Raw genomic sequence first — 7,141 nt, 5'->3', positions numbered from 1 at the left:
GAAAATGGGGACGGCCTAGTCCTTCCACGAAACATCCCATCCCCTCCGGTGCACCCTTCTCCTCTCCAACCTCTGTGCAAACTGTCCAAGTCCTGAGGCTGCCCTTACGCACCCTCCCTCGGGACCCCCTCTCCTGCCACCCACTTCATCGCGAGATTGGTGAGGGCGCCACGCGCCTGACATTGGACGCGACAAGAGCCGCTGCCACCGCCGTCAACGACGTTGAGGGGGGGGGGGGGGGGAAATGCGGAAAGAAAAGTGCGCTATTCCCTCCGCGGGAACGAAGATCGAGACGCGCCGCATACCGCATTCGTCTGCGTACGCGCGGCGCCCGTAGGCGCTGCGCCGACGCACCCGAACCGCACGCATTCCCAAGTCTCGGTATTCGCAACAAACGCGGCAAGATGAGCCCAGAATGAGGGGCGCGGATATTATACAAATCCTTACGGACCACTACGCCACCTGGCGCGCGAAAACGGACGCCATTTTCAAGCCGCTGCTCCAAAAAACTGACTCGCTGTGCCGGCCCTGCGAAAGTGGATCTCCAGCGAAGCTGGTGCTGGAGATCCACTTTTGTTGTTGAAAAGCTGTTGAAAACCACTGCAACTGCTGACGGGAGTATGCAGTGTTTTACTGCGTTAGAGTAATGGTAGTTATGGCAATTTAGAGCAATCGCAGTAACGGGAGTAACGGTACTTTTGGCAGCGCGATGCCGCTGCGATATCGCGTTGCCGTTTCTTTTCCCTTCTCCGCTTCTAGTATTTACGCCGCCCCTCAGGAGTCGTAACTATGCGTTGCTTACCCGTAGCGGTGCTGCAACAACAATTAAATCTGTTGCTAGGTTGGTTCTTTTATTTATCGAGAGCTAGTGACATCACTCCTCACGTCGCACGCTGCCGTCGCCGCGGCATCTTGCGCAACAGTAGCCTTTACAGGAAAACTTATGCAGGGAGCGCTACAGGCTCCGCATTGTTATCAGGAACGCCTTATCGTCAATGATGTGGTTTGGATGATTCTTTTGTGCTTCTTCCTTACTTAAACGATTGCTGTGATGTACGTTGTATCTGCGGCACTGAAGAATGTATGCACTTTTCGCTTCAGCAGCTGAATGTTCTTTCTTCTTTTTTATCGCTGAACGTATTTTTACACCTTGAGGGCGCGCCGCGAAAAATTCCGACCGACAAGAGGCCAACAGCTTCGCTGTAAAAGGAACCACCCAGAATGTATTTCGGAAGTCATTTCTTGGTGTCTTCCCGCCGACTTCACGCCAACCATCGCCACTAGCGCTACAGTAACAGCCGAAACGCGTACAGCGTGCTCGCCAATCCAGTCTATACACACACACACCCGGGAATCACGTGGAGTGAAAGAAACGCGTGCGACGCGACGCCGAGTCGAAGCTACATCGAAAATACACGAGTCGTATGACTGCGGTGCACATTCGATCGGAAATGGAAAAGCAGCGCACTGCAGACAAGGGAGGGGGGGGGGGGGGGTGTGAGAACGCTGGCATTCTTCGACCAGTGTTGGCTTCGTTTAGCCAACGCAGTTGAAATGATCTATACATAGTAGGGCGAACGAAAGCCCGCTAGCGAGGCTATACCATTCACCCTCGCGATGGTTCTAGACACCACAGAGGGGACGCGACAGCGTATACGCTATACGTATACCAAAAGTGCGACACGGTCGTCGCACTATCGCAACGCATACGCCACGGCGGCAGGCGTTGGTGCGAGTCGAGGACGGAATGGAAGAGGCCGCTGGCGCTGCAAAGGCTACCGCATCGCAGCCTCCACTCGGGGGCACTCTCTTGGCCCCGGCGGGTCCCTGGAGCGCAATCTCCGAGCTCGACGCCGGCACCGAACTGCGCATCGCATCGGCCGCGCCGGCGGAGCAGTGGGCATCGTTCGAAGGACGTTTGCAGTCGCCTCGAGCACAGCGCGGCCAGAGACGGCTGCAGCAGCAGCGGAGACAGCTTATGTCGCCGAGGCCTGCATTTTGCAAGCGCCCCGCGGGGGCCAACGAGCCCGATGCTCGCGCCGATGCTCACGGGGGCCACCGCTACCCCGCGAAGGCGAGGCGGCGGCGATCGCGCGAATTGCGCCCCTGATTGAGACAAAAGAGGCGCGAGACTGCTCGAGTCGCCGCGCATCAGTCGGAGCGCCGGCTGTTACTTTGTGTGTGTTTACGCGCAAGGCAATACTGCCGGGAGACGACGGACAACGGCTGTGAAAATGGGCGCCCTCGCGCGCGCGCGACAGAACCATCTAGATACGCTATGTCCTCTTTGCAATTCACGAGCGGCGATAGCTCAGTTCGGGAAGTGCGTCTTACGACGCATCGCGCCGCTTCGTACCATTAGACCTATTTGGGTGAATAACTCCGGCGCTTTGAAAATTATCTGAAGTGAAAATCCCCCCCCCCCCCAATCGCGAGCATTTTCTTTCTTCTTTTTTTTTACCCTCTATAGATTTCAACTGTAAAACACATTGTCCCAGGCAGCATAGACGAGAGTGAAATAACGCTTTGAATATAGACTGCACTCAAAAGAATAAGGTGAATTCGTATCTGCAACAACCTAAAGTAACGCGTAACAATACCAACGATCTTGTCGCCGCTACACTATGCCACGAAATCCGCGACTTGAGCGTGGCGCCACCGGAACCGCTGTTTCGCGCGAAATTCGGAAGAAAAGCTATAGGCGTCCATCTTATCCGCAAATAGAGAATCTTTTTGCGACAATGTATGTATTTCTGATAAAGTTAAAATCAAATAATCTAATAGTGTAAGCTTACTTGACATTTTTCCTTAGAGTCGCTTTAACATTCAGGTTACGCTGCGCGCCACCAGCGTTGTAAAAGGCCTCATTGGTGTTTTAGGTGCAAAAAAGGATCTGAACTGCCGTCTAAAAATTACAAACTACTTACCAACCCGTCTTCTTTTTTCTCTCAAGAAGCAACGACACCATTCCTGTGTCATCAGTTGCGCCATGACATCTATTCAGACCCCTATTCTTCATGGCAGACCGTCATGCCGTGTTCGGTGCAGCCTCCGTACCGGCGCCCCACGCAGTTCAGCATGAAATCAAGGATACAAGAGCCACATTGCTCTGTCACTTGTGCATAGAACCACGTCATATTCTTCGTCGTTGTTATGGCGAATTCCAGATGCTAATTTATGGTAACTTTACTAGAAATGACAAGTTACACTTGCTGCTTTCACTGGTTCGTGAAGGTTTCGGTCCGAAGCTTCTTGTGTGTCATATGTGCCTCCGAGATGTGCAATCACGCAATATTTTACTTGTGACAGAAAGTTAGACTTGGACGTTTGCGGTGGTTGGTGTTATCTCTTGTCTGGAACATCCTCCGTCATATTGTAGGCGCGCACAGAAAGAAAACGCCGAAGAAGGAGGCAAATGTGCGCACAGATATCTCGGAGGCAGAAGCCGTCGTTCGCCGAATGCATGCCATATGGAGCCACAATGCACGCGCCTTAACATACGCCGAGGAGGCTCCACCAATGCGAATTGTACGTGCGCCTTGCTACTGCAAATTCGTCACAGTGTGGCTGAAGCGGCGATGAATAAGCCAGAGCCCGTGCGTTAGCGACGCCGCGCGTAAGAGAAACCTGAGCTTGCTATCGCGCAAGCCAACTCCAAAGCAGTTTTATGCGAACAGGCCTTTATTATTTCTTTTTGTTCTGCACCGCTATAGAGAAGGAAAGATCGTATATATAGTTGATTCGACGCGAGATCTCGCTATTTAACCGAATGTTCAACTGAGTTTTCGTCAAGCGTGCGAACGCAACTTGCGATACTATATGCATAACGAGTCAAACGAACGCGAATATGCATTCACATAACTGTGACTCAGAATTAGCCGGTAAAATTTTCGCACTGCGACAGGAGCTCGGGCTTGTGCGACAGTTTAGGCGAAAGTTACAAAGCGCTGAACTCGTAATAAGAACAGCTTTCCAATAAGCCGGGTACCGTCATTCGCGCTCCATGGAGCCAGTCTCTGTGGAAACAAATGCATGCATATTCAGATTTTCTTTTGTCTTTTTTTTACAATTCAGACTTGTTATTAAAGAAGTAATGAGCACAGCGAACATAGAGTTTTTGCAGACTAGTTCCTAGGTGAGGCGGAGATACTTTGCCGCTAATAACGTGAGCTTCCGAAGACAATCTTTTTTTTAAATATCCTTAATTAACTTTTTTTATCAGTGCTTTGGGCAGTTGTCTAAATGGCTAATTTGGAGGCCGTGACATCTTCATGCACGCCTACCTCAAAATTCTTGAAGATCGCAGCCAATCCGAGATATTCGTCATGAATCTCCAAAGCTATATCGAGGCGAAATCGACAACTGAGTGCGTCCCTTCGCGCGCCACGCAGATGCCAACGACCTGTAAAAAAAAAGTAAGTGTGCGGGCGAAGTTTGAATGATAGCATGCCGCAGCAAATCTCGACCCGACACACAGCCGCACGCGTTTGCCAAGGAAAGCGCGACGTAATCGGCAGCTGCCCCGACTGGCCGTGACGTTCAATTTCCAAGTTCCTCGCGATAGTCGTCGCGGGGCGTTCGGGTCTGACATGATGGCGTGGGCCGCCCTTTATGGGCTCCCGCAGCGCTGAGTTTCGATATCCTCTGGATTTACCGTTGAAATTCGATGATAGATACCTCGAATCAGGTGCGACGTTCAAAATTAAAAAGAAAAAAAATTGAAGGTGCAATAAAATGTGACTGTCTTCGATTTCGCCATTTAAACAACTGCCCTTAAGGCACTAATAAAAAGATAATGCATTTTTGTTAATTAGTCTTCTGAAGCTCACGTTATTGGCGGCAAATTATGTCCGCCTCGCCTAGGCACTCACTCTACAAAAACGACATATTCGCGGCGCGCCTTATAGCCTTTTTATAAGAAACTGTTTTGTATTACGAAAGAAAAAAAAGACACCCTTAAACAGGTCCGTCAAGACTCTGAATGGACGTTTAAAATTTGGGTCATAACTTCGTGCCACGGCGACGGCCTCCGCTACAGTTGGCATTTGCCACGATGTGACGCTGTGTTCCCGGCGCTTCGCAGTCGGCCGGCAACGCCGCGAACGTACACGGCGATTCTCGAAGGAGACTACTGCACACACATAAACAAGAGCGTGAGATCAAATGGAGTGCCAAGAAGAACGACGGCTATCTTTATTCCGGCATAAAATTACGCCCGAGGTGGCGCAACAAGAAGTTTTAGGCATGCTGTATAGCACCGACGAATCCTCGCGTCAGCATTCGATTTACTTATTTACTTTTGTTTCATTCTCGGCTAACTGATATCACGTTCTCATCGCCTGCAGCTCCGAAGGAGCTCCGGCCTGCCAGTCAACGCGCGCTGCCCGCGAGAGCCGTGACAGCGATTATGCAAAGAAGGAAGACGGGGGCGAGCCGCTCTTCTATCGGCGCTGCTTGCGCCGGCACGGCCCCTGCGTGCAGCGCCGAGAGCGTACATATTCATCGGCCCGGGACGGCGCGGGGCGCGCCTACTTTATTATGCAGACACGCGAAGAGCTTCCTTGCACTCACGAGAATACCGCTCCGTCTATAACGCTTTCCCTTGTCGCGCACCAAACGCCGCCGCAGGAACGCCCGTCGGCAAGGTCTACGTCCTTCCTGATCGCTCATCCTCGATCGACCCGCGCGGCGAGCGAGCTGCGGACGGCCCAAGATACCGCAGGCGTGCGCGTTCGTATAGCCCCCCTCCCCATGCGGAGGCGGTCGCCGGACATCTCTAACGGAGATCTTGATTGCCGACAAGTTGACGCGACGATCAGCGGCAATATTTCGCTCGAGTAAGCGCTGCATAAAAGTCTAAGCGCTACTGAACTTGCTGCAGCTTATCAGCAGCCACGGTCACTTGCGGCTGTAATACGCATCCCGAAACCAAGGTCGCCGATTCGAATTCCGGCCGGTGATGCGGCGCGCTCATGAGGACGAAATACAAAACAGCCGAAGCAAACGAACGAAAGAAAAAGCAAATGCGCGTACAGCCATGTTTCCGCGACCGCTGCAGGAGTCCTGGTGGTCAACGCAAGTTCGGCGACATCGGCTACACAGAGGCAATCGAAGCGTTCTCTACTTATTATGCAGCTCGGAAACGTGAAACCACGGTACTTTAGCCAGATATGCCACCACCGACAGGATCATACCCCGTGCAAAGTTCGTACCAAAACTAACATTTAGATTTCACGAAGAACCGCTCGCTTTCTTCATTCTCACACCTGCTTTCTGTCCAAAATTTATGACGGAACGTACGATACCGTTCGCACTACTTGTCACCGTGCCTCTCTTGGCACCACCGGAGATGTTACACCAACAAGCATTGAAAACGAGTGTGAAAGGGGCTCAGGAGCAACGATTTCAAATTAAAAGTTTCAGTTCGAAATATGCACTCAAATCCCACTTTTGTTGTGTATATAATCACATTGGCCCCTCTTGTCAGTTAGATGGCAAATTAATAGTTTGACGATCATGACACGGCCCTTTTAAGACTAGCAAAGAGAGAGAGAATATTTAGGTGCACGTTAAGAAGCCCATGTGATCGAAATTATTTCGTAGTCCTCCAGTACGGCGTGCCTCATAATCAGATCGTATTTTCGGCACGTAAAACCCCATAATTTGAGAGAGAGAGAGAGAGAGAGAGAGAGAGAGAGAGAGACTACCCAGACGCATGTCCGGTTTGCTACCCTGCGCTGGGCCAAGGGGTATAGGGATGATAAGATAGAGAGAGGGGAGATGGAGAAAGTACAGTTTCGCGCACATATGGTTCGCACCAAGTCTACACGCCGTCGCCAAGACCTGTCGACTTGAGCACTAGCAAGGAAAAAAAAAAAAGCTCGACTTATCGTCACTCCACGCGGTGCCCTTTTTCTCGACACCGCAGCATCGAATTTCATTGGCGACCAAAAGGCAACAAAGCGTTTCGCTCGCAACGCCACAAGGCTGCGCGCGCACACGGGAGAGTGCACGCATCCATGCACATGAGTGGCCGCGTGAGCTTACCGCAGTCGCTGAAGGGCCGCTGCGCCTGCTGCTTCCTCGGTTGCCGCGGTTGACCTGGTTAGCTTTGCCTGGAGCCCAGCACAGGTGACACCCA

At 51.7% G+C, this 7,141-nt stretch overlaps 1 long non-coding RNA gene across 1 annotated transcript in view; it reads right to left on the bottom strand.

Annotated features, from left to right (window-relative positions):
* Nucleotides 1-7,048: 7,048 nt before the first annotated feature.
* Nucleotides 7,049-7,141, bottom strand: part of LOC142583134 (uncharacterized) — a 100,421-nt gene continuing 100,328 nt past the window's right edge. Inside the window, exon 3 of the long non-coding RNA XR_012828552.1 lies at nt 7,049-7,115. This is a non-coding gene — a long non-coding RNA (uncharacterized LOC142583134). The remainder of the gene's footprint in view (nt 7,116-7,141) is intronic.

Source organism: Dermacentor variabilis, chromosome 5 (genome assembly GCF_050947875.1).
Source record: "Dermacentor variabilis isolate Ectoservices chromosome 5, ASM5094787v1, whole genome shotgun sequence".
NCBI lineage: Eukaryota > Metazoa > Arthropoda > Arachnida > Ixodida > Ixodidae > Dermacentor > Dermacentor variabilis.
Note: the sequence above shows the minus strand (reverse complement) of the source record. Positions and strands in the feature narration are given on the sequence as shown.